Genomic DNA, 18,812 nt, shown 5'->3' with positions numbered 1-18,812 from the left:
ATGGAACATACAACAGGTTATCTTGATTTGTTCATCTTTCTGGCCACTGTCTTAAGTTTATTTTCTTGCCTAGTATAAGAAGACTTCTTTTCCAGCAGCCCAAAAGATGCTTGGTCTTGTTTGCAGAGTCTTTGTCTAACATAGAAGAAAGTTTTATCCTCCCTGCAACCATAGGCGTTTAGTGCCATTTAGTATTTACCTTGACCCTCAGAAACCTTCCCTAGTAAGTGGTGAGGACTTGTGTTTTACCAGCCTATTGGTAGTGTAGATATTACAGAACATTTAGTGTAAGATTTTTTAGAATCCTTCCACATTATCTGTAGATTACTTAAACCTAAACGTAGTATGTGATGTGTGTCTGTGTGTGTGTGTGTGTGTGTGTGTGTGTGTGTGTGTGTGGTGTTATGATGAAGGTATTTCACATCGGTAATGAAATATTGATCTTTCAAAAATGTGCAAATGTTCTCACAATAATAGGTCAATAAGGGGTTACACTAATTTTAGATGCCTAGTGCATCTTACACCCAAATGAATTATTGAAGAGCTAAACAGTTAATAGACTTAAAATGGATATATAAATATAAAATAAGCATTTTTTTTTTTTTTTTTTTTGCTAATCACAGAATAGTGAAATGGCCTTTCTAAATGGTCTTTTTAAAAAAACAATAAAATCGACCATGGGGGCCCCTAGGTGGCTTAGTCAGTTAAATGGCTGACTCGATTTTGCCTCAGGTCATAATCACACAGTTGTTGAGATTGAGCCCGGTGTTGGACTCTGTGCTGACAGCAGGGAGTCTGCATAGGATTCTGTCTTTCCCTTTCTCTCTCTGCGCCCCCCCCCAAAACAAATAAAGAAACATTTGTAAACAATTGATTATGGAAAACTTGACAGATTTGACTATTTACATACTAATCAGTATCAAAATTACTGTAAATAAAATTAGAGTAAGGGATAAACATAAGATATGATAATGAACTGATATAATAGAACATACTTACCAAACAATAGTTAATATTCTTAACTTATAAAGATATTATATAATCGATAAATATGAGTGAAAAAATTGAAAAGTAGTATAATTTAACATGTAAAACTATTAGCAGTCAGTACTAGCAATTGCAGAAATGCAAACATAAGCAATGTTCTTTTTTAATGTTTATTTATTTTTGAGAGACAGAGTGTGAAGGGGGGAGGAGCAGAGAGAGAGGAAGACAAAGAATCCTAAACAGGTTCCAGGTTCTGAGCTGTCAGCACAGAGCCTGATGTGGGGCTCGAACTCACCAACTGTGAGATCATGGCCTGAGCCAAAGTCAGACTCTTAACTGACCGAAGCCACCTATGGGCCCCATAAGCAATGTTTTTTTTTTTTAATCAAATTAAAAAATAATTAAAAAAAAACCAGTACTGACACTATAAACTGTTCATTGCTAGCTGGTAGACATGTATATTGATCCTCATTTTCTGGCAAACAACTTAACAATGAGGATTAAAAAAGCCTTAAAATAATCTTACCTTTTGACCCACTTCTAAGAATTTATTCGGAGAATATAATTAGATGTTGGCCCATATAATTATGTTCAAGGATGTTTCTCACACTGTAATTTGTGGGTGGTGAGGGACTATAAACACTTAAATGTTCTAAAGTAAAATTTAAAGTTAAAAATAATAATGCCTTCATTTGTAACGATGTATATGGAACTAGAGTATACTGTGCTAAGCGACATAGTCAAAGAAAGACAAATATCACAATTTCACTCTTATGTGGAATTTAAGAAACACAACACATGAAATAGTGGAAGGGAAGGAAAAATAAGATAAAAACAGAGAGGGAGGCAAACCATAAGAAACTCTTAAGTACAGAGAGCAGAGTTGCTGGAGGGGAGGTAGGTGGGGAGGGTGGGCTAAATGGACATTGGGCATTAAGGAGGACACTTCCTGGGATGAGCACCAGGTGTTATATGTGGTAAATCACTGGATTCTACTGTGGAAAGCAATACTACACTGTATGTTAACTAACTTGAATTTAAATAAATAAGTTGAATAAAAACCAATCCCTCAAATGAGGCAATTGAAAAATAAACTTCCAAAAATAGGTAAGGATGAGAAATGATCACAATGTATGATTATACAAGAAGGTTGTTATTAAAAGCAACATGTACAGTTTGATATTGATTATATAAAAATATCTAACTCTTACTGAGAAGATACACAACAAAATTTTAAGTGTTTATCTCTGGGTCATAGGATTCAAATGATTTAAGGTTATGTCATGTGTTCTTAAATTCAAGCCATAAGTATTATCATACAACATCATCCCCATTTTGAAATTTTACACGGCTAATGAATGACTGAGCCAAGATTTGAAAAATAAGATGGTTCTGTTTCCTGAAACTGCTCTTCCACTTGCTACACTGGCAAGACAAGAACAGTTCAGGACTTCATCTTTGTAGTCTGGTAGCTATTGTAAGTAGCATTTTGGTTCCTCCCCCTAATACATATTGATCACTTATACACCGGAAGCTGAGGTAAGCACTTTGTATGTATTATCTCATTTAACTCCCACACTCAATGAGAGGAACCAGTAGTAGTCTCATTTTACTAATGAAGAAAATAAAGGTTAAAGGTGTTTTGTCCAGTCTCTGATCTAGACAGTAACCCAGCTAGATTGTACCATGTCTCTTTGATTCCAGAACCTGTGCCTTTCTGACTCCAGTTCAGTAGTTAACTATAAGAAATATACTTACACATTAATCACACCCTCAAAAACCTTGAAATGTTGCTCTGAAATAGGCAGCTTTGCTTTTTATTATCTGTGTGGCTAACCTACAACATCCCAGGAATGGACTGACCTGTTTGTACTTTATTTTTGTATCAACAAATAAGTAAGTAAAAAAAGCAGGGAGTTTGTTTCAAATTTAATATTACTAAATGTCAGTAAAAGTCAGTCACAGGGAGTGGGTAGGTATTCCTTAGGACTGCATAATAATCAGTAGATAAAATATTTTCAAATGCATCTACTCTATGGAACAGGAATTCCCCTTGTCAATCAGAAAAAAAAAATGTTCAACAGCTATGTTGGAATGGAAGGCTAGGAAATCAAGACATGAAGACATTTTAATTGTAAGAGTAAATTTAGGTGAGGGATGAATTTGATGAATTGGTGTCTTTAGTTCTTTCAAAGACTATATGGGAAAAATATGCCTGCCTATTTAGTATTCCATAGCCAGTACAAGTAAGCAAATGAGATGTACAGATATTTTCTCTTTCCTGACACTAATATTTAGGTAGTAAGACATATAGGAAATTTCCTGAATCATCAACTCACTGGTTTTCTCTATGAGAGCTTAAGAGTTCATCTTGGGAGATCTACCTTCTAAGTCTCCCTGGGGAACTTAGTTCTAAAATGAGAGCTGCAATAACCTCTCTGCAGAATTTGTACATGATTGTCGGATGCGAAAGTAAACTCAATAAATTAGTGTGTCAGCATACCATTGAAAAGGTTCAGATGATCGTTCTACTTGACTTTTATACATTCAATCAATGGTAGGCCCACATCAGACCGGTTCTCTGCTTAGACATGAAGGCAGTCAGAGAAGTCAGATCAAAACTTATGTTATTTGGATACATTGAAAGTCAAGTTTACATTAATCTCCCACCTCCAGGGCCCCCAGGTTATGTGTGTAGAGAAAGACCACAGGATTGGGGGTTGGAGCATTTAATAATGCTAATATTAAATACTACAATGGCTAATATTTATTGAGGATTTTTCAGTGATTTTGTTGATACATTCTTTTAGCCTCACGACAACTTTAAAAAGGTGGGGTCTGTTTTTTACTCCCATCTCATACGTGTGGAAATGGAGGCTCAGAATGGCTAAATGATTTCCCTGTTAATATACAATTGGGGAAGCAGTAGGTAGGAGTTGTATAGAGTCCACCACCCTGTTAAGCATTGGGCGAGGTTGTACAGACTAGAGATGTGCACAAGGGACTGTAGGAAGCGTGAAACAAGTTTATCAGGTAGTTCGAGAACAGGTTCACATTATGGGGGAATGAATGACCATATGTATTAGAGACCATGAGTTTTGTGCTTTCCGCAATGTTTTATGCTTAAGGAAAAATACAATAAAACTAAGACTCCCATGCTCAGATCCGGATAAACTGTAAAATATTCGTTCCTCCTGTGATGCTTCTATTCCTTCACCTTCCCATGTCCTTTTCCTCCATTCACACTAGCATGGAGACTTTTGTGTGTGTGTGTGTGTGTGTGTGTGTGTGTGTGTGTGTGTGTGTGTGTGTTTAAGTTTATTTTTGAAAGAGAAAGCACAAGTGAGGGAAGGGCAGAGGGAGAGGGGAAAGAGAATCCCAAGCAGGCTCCCCACTGTCAGTGCAGAGACCGATGCAGGGCTCAAACTCAAGGAACCATGAAATCATGACCTGAACCCAAATCAAAAGTCAGATGCTTAACTGACTGAGCCACCCAGACACCCCAGGGCATGTAGACTTGTTAATATCACCAAATGAGCCTATCAAAATATTAATTATTTGAGCAGCTGTCACTATTTTTAAAGAAAATGTCAGCAAATATAAAGCGCTGTTGAATTTCTTAAATAATTTCTGATGCTTGTGGAAATTTTTTAATTGAGTAATTGCTATTGACTGCTTTGCAAGATATAAATCGAGAGTTCAGATAAGGGTCTCAGTCATTGAAACCTGGATGATTTGATTAATCCCTTGATGACAGGCAATTTCAACACAAGGATTACAATAATCTATGCTTTGTCTCATAAAGGTTTCAAGCTATTGTGTGAAGTTAAAATTCCCTATTTTGTGGGTTCACTGGAAGACCAATTTTTAAGCATGTTGGTTAATTCAAGGCCATATCCATTAAGTGGCTGTTACTTAGTTCAGTATCCTGTCAGTCCCAATTCTAAGCTGTCTTGTGGAGGCTTTCTTGACAGATATAAATGTAATCCTCTGTTGGGTCTCATCATGTAAATGTTAACCACAGAGGGACAAAACTGTTCGATTGTATTTTAAATTTATTTTTAGATAACATTTACTTCTGTTGCTTTCAGATTACAGTCACTTCGTAATATGTAGCCCTGAGCCAATATGCTACAATGTCAAGTTTAACCAGATGCAGGATTTTTCAGAAACCATAAAGGTTTCTATTGTACCTTTCTGCCATGAACAAGAAAATGAGGCAATTTCCTTGAAAAGCTGAAAAAAAAAAAAAGGAAATCCTAGTGAACACCACTCAGCTATCAAAAACATTAAATAAAAAATGTTTCATCATAAAAAAGTTTTCTTTGCCAGACCACTATTATTCAGACTGAAACATACCTCCGACCTTTATGCTAATCTGCCCAACTCGTTTAAATAACATAAGAATGTGCAATAGATTATTAGAAATTGACAGTAAAATTATGAAAATGTCACTGACATTATATGACTAAATGTCACTTAGGTGAATCATACATGGAAACTATTAACCAATGACACATGAAGATGTCCTCTAACCCCACCCCCCACCCCATAGCCAATCCTCTTAAAAAAATTAAAAAAAAAAAGAGAAGTTCTTATAAAGAAATGAGTTGTCTTTTTTTTTCTTTTTTTAATCATTATTCAAACTCAGGCATTTTAAAGAGTTGTCTAAAAACCCTCCAGTCAAATGCCTCCTGCAGCATTCAATCTGTAACACTCTAGCTAATGGAAAAAAAGCAGGCAGTGGAAGGGAGAACTTTCTGTTGTCGTGCTGAAGAGTGCTTGAAAGAAGCTTGTCATTTGCAATTCTGTTGTCAGCAATGAAGGATTCCAAATGCAGCTGAACCCAGAATTCTGACGGTGGTACGTTTAACAGTACATCAATCTAGGAATTCTATGTTACTTTCTGTTTCCTTTGAAATATGTAGAGAAGCCAATTAAGAATAATTGATATTAGTTTCAGAACTGGGGATGAGTATGTCTCTTATTTCAAAATATCAGAAATGCGTTCTTAAAAACTTGAAGTATGTGATCTAAATTGTTACCTTTTGAGCATCTGTGTTTGTCTTTGTATGTGAAACAAATGGTGCCTTTCTGAAGTTTTTACTGTTTTTAAATGCATTCGATTATTGGTTTCACTAAAATAGTTACTCCCAAATCCTACTGTAAAATTAGGTCTTGATTCAAGAATATGTAAGATACAATTATTTGTAAAAGTGTATATTTTTAAAATGTTCTTAAGAAGTTATTTTTATATAAAATATTTTAGTAAATAATTTCAGTCAAAATAGAAAATCTGAGAAAAAAATCTGAATTGAAAGAAGCATAACTCGCAGCAAAAAATGTTAAAGTAAACAAGTGACAACAATGAAAGTCACTGTGATTTAAGCTACGGAACAAAATGTTTCAACCTGTTATCTTTATTTTCTCATGGTTTTAAAGAGGATAAAATTAATTCTTTTTCCATTCCACAGGCTTCATTTTGATTTCTTTGTTTAAAAATATTAACTGCTTCCCTTTAGGAAATCAGAGGTTAGGTTTCTGAATCCGCATTTCAGGTGAGATCACTTAAAATGGATATGGAAATAAATATTCTTTTCTTTAAGAAAAAGTAAGTACTCAACAGAGTCCTTACATGGTATTTAAAATAAAAAAATCTGTGAGCAGGAAAGGTATACCCAAATATATTCTTAGTGCCAGTAAATTACTAAGATGATATTTAAAGCTCACATACTTTTTTTTTTTTTTTTTTTACAAATGTTTGTTTCATTGAGAACCTGGTAGAAAATCAGTCTATGCTCCATCATAGATCATTCTACTTAGAACAGCTTGACTTTTGGTTTGCTTTACATAAGCCAGAAAACCTTTGATATTTTGAGTAAATAAAAATGGGTGGACAGAGAATAATATAAGATAGTCTAAAAAACACGACTTAGTGCAATGCCTGTCACATTATAGAAGTTCAGTCAGTATTGTGTTTCTCTCCTCTCTTTAGTTTCCTTTTTAACTTTTTAAAAGAGTATTTACACTTGCTTCATAATTTTGACTCTTTCCACGGATATATACATCTTATCAGATGGTATTCAAAGCCACATTTTATCCACTTATGCAGATCAGGTAACTCAGGTGTTTTGGATCCAATCTGAAGTCTTGTCTTCAATGATTAATTTTCCATCTTCTTTGTGACCCCATTGATACTGTGTTGACCAATGAATCAGCTTTATTAAATAGGACACTCCAAATGTGAAAACCTAATGATTCCCCTTAAATATAATAAGTAAATCACTATGGGAAAATTACAACTCAAAGACAAAGTATCTGATAAATCATCCAGATCAATTCATTGTTTTAACCATAAGAGAAGTGGGAAATGCAAATTTTCCATAATTATATCTGAATTTAATTGAATTAATACTCAGCCATCAGTATAAAAGTAGCTTTACATTTGAAGACTCCTTTCAGGAAAGAGTCTGTGCTGCATAATTATACTTAATGATCATAAAAAATATGCATGCTTTACTATGTTAAAAGCAAACTTATAAGCAGAACTATCACTGTTAAATTAAAACATATAAAAAATTTCTTTTTTGACATTATTTTCCTGAATAAAATGAGAGACTACATTTAGTTATATTTAAGGTTCCAACCTCACATTCTAAGAAATGTTGGCTGCAGCAACTTTTAAACAGAGATACCTTACAGCAGTCGTTGTCAGACTGAGAACAGCAGAATCACTTGTAGAGCCTGTTCTCACACACACACACACACACACACACACACACACACACACACACGACCAGCCTCTACCCCCAGAGCTTCTGATAACAATAATTCCAGTTGAACCTTGAGAATTTGCATTTCTAACAAGTTCTCAGATAACGTTGATGTTCCTGGTGCTGGCACTACATTTAAGAATGACTGCTTTAAATATTCCTTTAATATCTCTAGTGGACTCTGCATTTGGAGAGCCTACCATATGCCAGACTCTGTACTAAGTCTAGATATGCATTCATGAATAAAGAGGCAAAATCTCTATCCTTGCAAAGCTTGTAGTCTAGTGGAGGGGTCAGAAAATAAATAAGTAAATCAACACCTAAATATCTATTTGCAAGTTGTCATTAAGTGGGTCCTTAGTGGTGGAAGGGAAGCTTCCTAAGGTGACCAGGGAGGCAGTCTCTCAGAAGAGATTGAAGACAAGAAATGAAAGATGAGAAGTCAGCTGAGGAGGGAAGAGTGGGAGAAAGAGGCATTCCAGGCAGAGTGCCCTCTTGGAGGGCCTTGGGGTGGGAAAGAGCTTGGTGTGTTCAAGAAACTGATATGTGGCCTGTGTGGCAGGAACACAGAGACCGAACGCCAGGATGGCCGAAATGAGAGGAGAAAGAGAGGTAAGCAAAGCACAGTATTGGAAGGGCTTATGATGGGGAGTTTGGATTTTCTCCTAACTTTAAATGGTTTTGAACAGATTTCTGTTTTCATGGAATAACTCTATGTGTGAGGATGGGGGGAACAATGTTGGAAGGAGGGGTGACAGGACAGCATTCCTACTGGAGGAGGACCATTGTTTAGCTGGGAGTGGTTACAGCTGAGATGGATGCATCAGCTTCTAATATCAAAGTGTGGAAACCACAGAGATGGCATTTATTTAAAAATCACCTTGAGGTTGATTATAACGACATGGAAATATGTCAAGGAAATTAAAAAAAAGCAGGTTTGAAAGCAAAATTATAATCATGTGTAATGAGAGAAACCAATGATAATGGCAAGATTATAAGTGATTTTTATTCCCTTTATTTTTATGCAATAAGAAAAAAATATACATTATTATAAAAATTCCTAAATTCAGATATTTAATGAGAAAGAAAAATCTGTGATTTTTGAGAAGACAATCATAATTTGCATAATTAATTAAGCTATTTGTGGTGTGTGTGTGTGTGTGTGTGTGTGCATGTGCATGATGCAAAGTACAGTGGATACAAAATGAATAAAATATATTTCTTGTCCCCAAAAAGTTTGCAGTCTATTGGGGAGGGCAAGAATAGGGACGTAAGATCAATGGGTCTCAAATGTTAGAGTATATAAGAGTTAACCTTTATGCTGTTGATAACCCTTCCAGGTACTAATTGCTCCTATCACAACCCGACACCTAATAAATCTTTCTGTGTGTGTGTGTGTGTGTGTGTGTGTGTGTGTGTGTGTGTTTATTTTATTTTTAGGAGAGAGAGAGAAAGAGAGAGAGAGCGAGCCTGAGCATGAGTGGGGGAGGGGCAGAGAGAGGGAGACACAGAATCCTAAGCAGGCTTCAGGCTCCCGGCTGTCAGCACACAGCCCGACGACATGGGGCTCGAACTTTCGAACTGTGAGATCATGACCTGAACTGAAGTCTAATGCTTAACCAACTGAGCCACCCCTGTACCCCAACACCTAATAAATCTTGAATATACTCTCCCTTTCCCATGCCCCTTGCCTTTGCATGTAGAGTTTTCTTTCCCTCTTTCATTTTTCACAAATCAAATCAAATACTATTTTTAAAGACTTTTTTAAAGAGCATTTTAAGTTTACAACGGAACTGAGAAGGTGGTGCAGAGATTTCCTGTATCCCCTTGCTCCCACCCATGTGTAGCTTCTTCAATTGTCAACATCACTCACCAAAATGTACATTGTTTACCAAGGATGAACCTACACTGACACATCATGTTCACCCGAAGTCCATTGTTTACCTTACAGTTCGCTCTTGGTGTTGTGTGTTCTGTGGGTGTGGGCAAATGTTTAATGGCATACATCCATCATTATAATGTCATACAGAGAATATTCATTGCCCTAAAAATCCTTTTGCTCTGCCTATTCATCTCTCTCCCCTCCCAAGCCCTTCCCCTACCTACACTCTACAGCAAACACTGATCTCTTTATTTCTGCTTTTTGTTGTTTCCATAGTTTGTCTCTTCCAGAATGTCATATAGTTGGGATTATACAGTGTAATTCCTTTTCAGATTGGCTTCTTTCACTTAGTAATATGCATTTAAGGATCCTCTATGTCTTTTCACAGCTTTATCACCCATATATTTTTAGTGCTGGATAATATTCCATTGTGTGGATGTACCAGAGTTTATTTATCCATTCACCTACTGAACGACATCTTGGTTGCTTCCAAGTTTTGGCAGTTATGAATAAAGCTGCTTTTGACATCCATATGCAGGGTTTGGCAGACATAGATTTTCAACTCCTTTGGGTAAATACCAAGGGATACAATTTCTGGATCACACATGTCTAGTTTTGTTTGAAACCCCAAACTGCCTTCCAAAGTGGCTGTGCTATTTTGCATTCCCACCAGCAATGAGTGAGAGTTCCTACCGCTCTACATCCTTGTCAGCATTTACTATTTTCAATATTTTGGATTTTGGGCATTTTAGTAGATGTCTAGTGGTAACTCGTTGTTTTAAATGACATATAATGTGGAGCATCTTTTCATATGTTTATTTGCCATATTTGCATATTCTTTGGTCAGTTGCCTATTTAGTGATCATACACCATTTTTCATTGGCTTGTTTTTTTTATTGTTGAGTTTTAATACTTCTTTGCTTATTTTGGGTAACAGTTATTTATCAGATGTATCATTTGAGAATACTTTCTCCCAGTATGTGGTTTGTCTTTTCCTTCTCTTAATATTGTATTTCCCAGAGCAGAAATTTAATGAGTCCAGCTTATGATTGATTTCGTTCATGGATCGTGTCTTCGGTGTTATATTTAAAAAGGTATTACGGTATTCCAGGTCATCTAGGGTTTCTCCTGTTACCTTCTAGGAGTTTTATGGTTTTATGTCCTACATTTAGGTCTTTGACCCATCTTGAATTATTTTCATGAAGAGTGTAAATCCATGTATGGGTTCTTTTTCTTTTTTTTCTTTTTTTTTTTTTTTTTTTTTTTGCATTCGGATGTTTAGTTTTTTCCAGCAATATTTGTTGAAGAGAACATATCCTCTCTGAAGGAAGATGGTTTCTGTTTCTCAGGATAGTCCCTTTATCTTTGCTGTCATGGCACTTATATTCACCCCTCTTATAGCATAAATCACACCAAATTGTAATTACTTGTTCCTCCCATTTGTCTCCCTGACTAAATTACTCTCTCTTAAAGGGATCATGGATTATTTGTCTTTGTAATTACATTATGCCTTGCACAGAGCCTGACTGATAATAGAAACTCATGATAAGCTTGTTAAATGAGTGAATATGAAAGAGAATATTATAACTCTAGGTAGACTACAATAGAATTATTAGTGTGGCTTTCAAGAGTTAGGATAAATCTTATGGAGAAGACAAAATCAAGTTTGTCTTTAGATGAAAATTTTTGAGTAATTTTACTTCTAGGAATTTGTATTAATAAAACAATTAGAGATATTAACAGAAATATAAGAACAAGGATATTCATTACATCATTATGAATCACTGCAAAGGATAACTTAGCAAAGCAAACTGAAATATGCTTCAGTAGAATATAAATAAGTAATGATCTAACCATAAAAGTGAATGATGTTCAGCTTTTTACAGTGTCTGGCTGTTTAACCAGTGCAATAGGATATAGCCAACCTGAACCACTAATCCTCAAGTGAGCCAATGGCACAACAATAAATAAAACAAAGGAATATAAAATTGCATTATTTCCCACCTTTGGTTCTGGGATTCCCTGACCCAGCAGATCTAGTCCACATAAGCCATGAGACTATGAAGCCATGGACACTCTTCTCTGAAAATCTAGAAAAACTTTAGGGAACCCCGGTATCATAAATCCTTAATCTCATGTGTATCCTTTGCACCAAAACAAAATGAAAAGAACCCATTACTCTTACCTAGAACAGCCTTTGTTTTTAACCTAACTCAAATGAAATAAGATAAAATTTTATGTATTGATGTAAAGATGTACAATGGACTGTTACTGTTGTTTGTCCAAACATCATTTACTTTGTTGTTCAGGTGGAACTGACCCTGTTTCCTCACCCTGAGATTGCCAATCAGAATTTTCCATCCTCTTGATAATAACAACAGGTACACTGATGGACAAGATCCTCAAGCTGAATTCTGCTCTGGGATGTTTTCCAAGAACTATAAGGAAAGATGCTCCCTCCCCAACTATAGGAAGGAGGTTATTTTTAAAGGGATTGAATAAGACAAGCAGAGAAACAAACCACAAAAAGCAAACAAAAACAGAATTAAGAGACAGATATAAAGAAAAGTTGTAATAGTAGAGAGAGTGAGAATTTTGACAACTGCATTTGGATCTCCAGAACCAGCTTTTTTGAAGTTAACTAGCTCTACCCCTGGACTTTTCAGAGGTAGAGAGCTGAATAATTTTTGCAGTGTGAGCAGAAAAAAAAGTCTTTCGTGTTAGGGGAAGTTATAGTTGTCTGATTTGTGTTGGATTTCTGTCACTTGGAGCTAAAAGAGTCCTGATTGTTCTGGATATTTATGATATCCTGTTGAGTAAGAGCAGATTTTTTAACAGTATGTATAAAATCCCGTGTGTGTTTCTGTGTTGTATATTGCATTTTATATCTCATATAAACGTGTATACATACACACATACAGTGACATCTAGGTTTGGGGGTAGAAAGAAGAAAGAATGAGAAATTGAACTCTGAACTTGTACTAGCAACCCTCCCTGAGCTGTTGTCTCTAGCAATGCTTGCGCTATTTTGTACCTATCATACATATTGTTGGAAAAACAGTGGAAGAGTCGGAAAAAAGAAAAAGAGTTGAAAAGAGCCATTGTTAGGAGCAGTGGGAGGATCGGGGCAATCAGAAGAGCAGCATGAGCAGAAGTTCAGAGTCTGGACTAGATCACATGTGTGCAGCTGCCAAGGCTGGAGACACACCTGGCTACAGCACATTGTGTGGGGAGGAACCGGCTGTGGAAAGACTACAGATGGGGGGGGGCGGGGGCAAGGTGGATTCATGTAATGCGTCTTACTCAGGAGCCTCTAGTGCCTCATGCCTCAGACCTGTTTGTGTCATCCTGCTGACTTACGGTACACTTTCGGGCACACTGCTGGATTGGAGTCAGCCGACTGAGCTGCTGCTGGGTGGACTCAAACACGAAAGCAAATTGGGCTGTGTTACTCCTTAACTCAGCACCATGTGTAACCCCTTATATGAATGCCAGCGTGGCCCTTTCAGTTTACAGAATAGACCCCTGTTTGATGCTGCGGGACGAATACGGCATTGGAGGATCTTTTGTGGATGATACCAGTCTTTTATATGCCTAAGAGGAGTAGTAAGTAAAAAATAAGAATTAAAAATAATAATAGCAGGGGCGCCTGGGTGGCTCAGTCGGTTAAGCGGCCGACTTCGGCTCAGGTCATGATCTCACAGTCTGTGAGTTCAAGTGCCGCATCGGGCTCTGTCCTGACAGCTCAGAGCCTGGAGCCTGTTTCAGATTCTGTGTCTCCCTCTCTCCGACCCTCCCCCGTTCATGCTCTGTCTCTCTCTGTCTCAAAAATAAATAAACGTTAAAAAAAATTAAAAAAAATAATAATAATAGCAAATTACTGAAGTAATTGACAAATAATATGAGCCAAGGAGTACATAGGGTTTATATAATAAACATGTGAACTAGATATGATTCTTAGCACCTTTTAATAGATACATGTCTTTCAATACAAGAAGAGTTAAGAACTTGGCTCCTGGACTTAGGACACGCAAGTTTGGATCTTGGTGCTGCCTCTTAGAAGTTGCATTGGAAAAATTGTTAAATTCACTGCCCCTCAGATTTCCTCTCTGTAAGAGAAAGTGCAGGAATGGTAGCAGTCAATATACCTACCTCTTAGGGTATTTGTGAAGAATGAACGAATATTCATTTAAAAAGTTAGAATTGTATTGGTACACTGTAATTTTTCAATAAGAAAAAGGATTCATGTTCCTATGGGTAGGGAAATCAAAGATTTGAGAGATTAAATAACTGGTCCCGGACACACAGTCATAATGAAGGGCAAAGCTGGCCTTTTATTCCTTCGGCGGTCTGATTCTGGGCTGAGAATGAGAGGGAGATTGAGGTTAGAGAAAGAAAGAATCCAGAAGGAGGAGGCAGGTATTTCGAAGTTTTAGGACTCTAGGAGAAAAAAAGAAAAACTAAGAAAAAAATGATCTTGGAGAAGAGATTTGTCTATCGAAGTGTGTTGTGGTATGAAACCTCTCATTTTCCTCTAGACTACAGGTGACAAATTACACTTTGTTTACCAGTGCTCTCCACAAATGGGGTTTTGTGGGGAGGGGTGGGGAGAGAAGTAAAGAAGATGATGAGGGAAGTTCATAAATGCTAGATGTTGTATGTTTATAACCGAAGAAAATAGACCTAGAATGTTGGTTGCTGGAATGCTCGCTTCTCCCTGGTACCACCAAACAAATGGTTACTAGTCTTTCAAGGACTTCGATAATGTCTAGGTTGGGCCTTGTCAATAAGATTCATCTTCAATATTGGATGGAAACGGAAGGTAGAGAAGGAAATAAGGCACCTGAAAAAATGGGTTATGTGAATTTGAGGAGGCAAAGAAGTGTAAGAAGTCCCCTAAACAAAATAGGAATCTGTTGCTGCTCTGAGAAACTTTTAAAAGGCAAACAAAACCCAAGAAATATATTTAAAAGATATATATATATATATATATATATATATATATATATATATTATATAAAAGATCAAAATGTGTTCAGTTCTCTCCCCTGCTCCTTGGATCATGGAAGCTTCTGGGGATTTTGCTTGTCACTTGGGATTGATTTTGTAGAATACTTATAAATCTGGTCTTTTATCTTTTATTTTCTCACTCAGAAGTAAGCTCAATACAGATGGTTTATATCTGTATCTAAGAAGACATCCTACTTAGAAATTATCTGACTTGAGATGTTTCATATCTCTATGTAAGGATAATTCACATATCCATATAATTGGATTCCATTATATTATCTAAAATGTATTTAACATTGTATTTTTAAATTAAAATGTGTACATCAATAAGGCAAATATTTTTTAGGAAATTTATTTTTAAAAATGCAAGGGGATTAAATAGTTAAAAGAGAATGCCTTTAGGATTCCTAAATAGAGGTCTCGGGACTGCCATTATCTGTAACTGTGTTTATGTTTTCCTTTATGGTGCCACTGCATTGGAAAGCAATCTTTTCAAGAACTACAAATGCTTGCCAGAGCATTTCAAGTGCTGAACATTTCAAAATGTTTATGTGTTTATAGATGTGAATTTTCATGCTAGTCCTTCTTAGGTAAGCAGTTCCTTCGGTATCAAGGGGAAATGCAGGAGACTGCCTACAAGGAATTTCTTATCTTGACATAAGATCCTAGAGTTTAGCACATATGACTGGCATTTTTGACATTCAGTGAAGTGTTTTTATTAAGTGGGTGTAAGGCAGCCAGCCATCTGTAAAAAGAAAGGGATCCTGGGGAAGAGACAAAGATTAAAGAAGTACCACTCTTGTCGAAGCTGGACCTTGGAATCTGTCATCTTTGTTTGATAGGGTCTTGATGTGGTACTGGGTCAAAACAGCAGATAAGAGTGGAGGCTTTTAGTGGAAAAAGTAGCATTGGCTAACATTTATTGAACACTATTATTAAGAATCACCTCTAATGTTGTGTGTTCCTCATTCACCATTACTTAATGCAGTTGCCACTGCCCTGCAGACCTCAACCTGATTTGCAAGGACTCTGGTGACATAGAATTCTTGGGCTTCCGAAGTCTCCAAGAAATGAGTCACAACAATCTTTTAGCCCAAAACCACTGCATTCTTTATTCCTCCGCCATGGTGGGTGTTAATAGCAGAAAGCTGAAAAGCAACTTCAAAACTCTAGCTCCCCAAAATTCTGCTCAGAAAGTAGATTATTTATCCTGTTTAAACTCCTGCACTGTGAGTGGCTCTGCCACCCCGCTGGAAGATGTCCTGCCTTGAAGTGGCCTGAGTTCCCAGAGACTGTTATAAAATTCATGTTTTACTCTGCCTTCCTTCCTATATATAATTTAATCCTGTGCTTCTCCTCCTTATCATAAGGGAATTATGGAAATAGTAGAATTGGAGATTTTTGTGAGGCTGAGTAGTTATGATTTTAAGGGTCATATATAGATTTTGAAATGAATTATTGAATGTAAATGTTTATTTATTTTTGAGAGAGAGAGAGAGAGTAATCATGGGATAACTCTCCTATCTGGTTTATCTAGCTTGTATACATTCACCATAGAGCAAATACTAGACTAAGCACCACGTAAACAGTTGTAAAGCAACAAAGACGTGTTCTGTGTCTTTATGCATTGAGATAAATAAGCAGTGGTGGTAAAAGTCTTCAAAAAACAAAAGCATTTACTGATGCCCACCTTGGTCTGTTTAAGTTACCAATATGCTAATTCTCAAAATGCCTGAAAATTTCACAATCAATTCCTGTGAGCAGGTGCAGGCTGGCTCTGAAGAAGGGAAGATGTCAGTGTTAAGATGGTAATTCGGAAAGTGGAGGCAGGGTATCACAGGGCCTCATTACCAGGAATCCCTAAGAAGTCCCAAACATAAGGAAACATAATTTTCTTTGTTCTTCCTTTGCTTTATTTTTTTTAGGCTATATAAAGATAACCAGAAGAAATTCTGCTTTTAGACACAGTTCATCTATGTCCTCTCCATACCTAGGTGGAAAGCAGGTGAATTTTAACCTACCCTTCACATGGAGTCCTCATCTCCATTTCCACTTTTCCCTTCTACCCAACAGCACTAGACTGAGAGCAGCCTTGCTCTAAAATGTATAATTTTCTGAACTTTTCTCAAAAGCAAGCAAAAATGTAACAATTCAAAGGCAATGCATTTGACTACTATACATTATCTGCTAAGTGGTAACTTGGGCTAAAGATATTTAATTTTTTCAAAGGTACAGCTTAATATATCTTTTTAAACTATCATTTGTAAAATGTAAAGCCAAACAAGGTCATCTTTAAATCAGCCATAAAAGGACAAGGGCTCCTCTGTTTGTTATTTCTCATTTGAGCACAGATAAGCAAATATATGTTGATTGTGGGCCATGGCATAGAAATACCTTAGGTATCCAGAATTAAAGTGGTGCTTGATACAATTGAGTTCTCCTTGAGACATTAGAATGAGACTAGGCCTTGGTGTCTCATGAATGAGTCAGAGAGCTGAGGTGTATATACCCCTGGCTTTACCTCAGCTTTTCTGTCGCTTCTAGACTGAGTGTTCATAGATGCTTTTGCCTAAATAGTTATGACACCATCTGATCTGGATTTTTTTCTCTTCATGTATATAGTTTATAGTTTTTTTTAACTTTTTCTTTTTCCATGTCTAGAGTCATTTTACTTGTATGTTACATGATTAGGAGAAACTACATGTTGAGAAAGGCTACCTTTGGTTAGCCCTTACTGGGCACCATAACTTCTTCTATTTAACTTCTGCAGCAGCAGTTAGTTATCTTTCTAAACACATACTTGAAAATGCTTTTTATTTTACTACATAGCCACTTGGTCATTGAATGCCTGCCATTTGTTTTGTTAAAGCACATGCATTCCTCAGCCTGACGCCCATTCAGAGTTTCATCATTTGATAACTACAGCAGTAAGTTCACGCTCACTTACCCACATGGTTTGACTGGAGGGTGTATCTGTCTTGTTCATTGTTTTTCACACATGCCTAAAATAGTAACCAGGACAGAAGAATGCGAACTTCACACTTGTTAGAGAGTACCTAACTCTACATTGTAGGGAATATTTTTCTCCTACTTTAGGAATGAGGAAATCAGTGAGTAAAAAGTTTAGTAAAATCCAAGTCCACATAGACTTAAGAGGCAAAATCAGAATTCAAATCCAGATCTGTCTGCCTCCATTAGATGGAAAGAAACAACTGAGATAAAGAGAAAGACACAATTTTCATCACATTACAGGTGATTAATAAACATTTTTGTTCAAACTGAAATATACAGGATTTGCCTTTAGTGCTCATTTTGTTCTTCTGATTGCTATTCACCTCTCTCTCCCCAGTCACTTCAATAAGTGTCTGGGGCTGAGTTGGAGCTAAAAAGAGATTTGCTGAATGATAGATGCCTCTGTTTCTACAGCATGTAGCTCAGAGTAGTTGTTAAGTACATTACAGGCATGCGTGTGTCTGTGTGCACACACGTGCGTAGTGTGTGTGTGGGAGAGAGAGAGACAGAGAGAGAGAGAGAGAGAGTGCAAGCATGCACTTTTTAGGTTAATGAAAATTTCACCTCTTGAGTTTTAATAATCTGGCTTTCATGAGATGTCACTTATTTCCCTCCTTGTTTATTGACATATCTATTTACTGTCTATACAGGATCATGCTGGAAGAGGACTGCTATGGGCAGTTTCAGGGGCAGTTCCAGATAAAAGATAAGCAGTGATTTAATGGCTTTCCAAATCCTTCAGGAAATTACAATCTCATGTCAAGCTTCTAAACAGGAGGGCATTAGGGGTACGTAGGTGGTTCAGTTGATAGAGGTCAGATTCTTGATTTAGGCTCAGGTTTGGATCTCAAGGTTTGGTTCATGAGATTGAGCCCCATGTTGGGGTCTGTGCTGACAGCAAGGAGTCTGCTTGGGATTGTCTCTCTCTCTCTTTCTCTCTCTCTCTGCCCTTTCTTAGATCCCACTTGTGCTCTCTTTCAAAACAAATAAACAAACAGGGGTGCATTACAAAAGACTTTCATCAGTAAATCAGCAGCAGACAGCCAGTTTTTCTGCCTTCCAAGCTAATGTCCTGACCACTCCTGCCTTATATTATCATTTCTGTTTTTTAAGTGATGTACCATCTATTACTTTTTGCCAGATTTAGA

At 36.7% G+C, this 18,812-nt stretch overlaps 1 protein-coding gene across 3 annotated transcripts in view; it reads left to right on the top strand.

Moving 5' to 3' along the window:
- The window catches only part of ANO3 (anoctamin 3), a 420,829-nt gene that overhangs the window by 252,676 nt on the left and 149,341 nt on the right, over positions 1 to 18,812 (top strand). The window contains exon 1 of one of the 3 annotated variants that reach the window (XM_060606233.3): positions 5,739 to 5,850. The exons of the other annotated variants lie outside the window; for them this stretch is intronic. The gene's annotated coding sequence lies outside the window, so the exon portion shown is untranslated. Of the gene's footprint in view, positions 1 to 5,738; positions 5,851 to 18,812 lie in introns of those variants that run through there. 3 annotated transcript variants of the gene reach the window in all.

The sequence above is a fragment of the Panthera onca genome, chromosome D1 (assembly GCF_046562875.1).
Source record: "Panthera onca isolate mPanOnc1 chromosome D1, mPanOnc1 haplotype 2, whole genome shotgun sequence".
In the NCBI taxonomy this organism is placed as follows: Eukaryota; Metazoa; Chordata; class Mammalia; order Carnivora; family Felidae; genus Panthera; species Panthera onca.
Note: the sequence above shows the minus strand (reverse complement) of the source record. Positions and strands in the feature narration are given on the sequence as shown.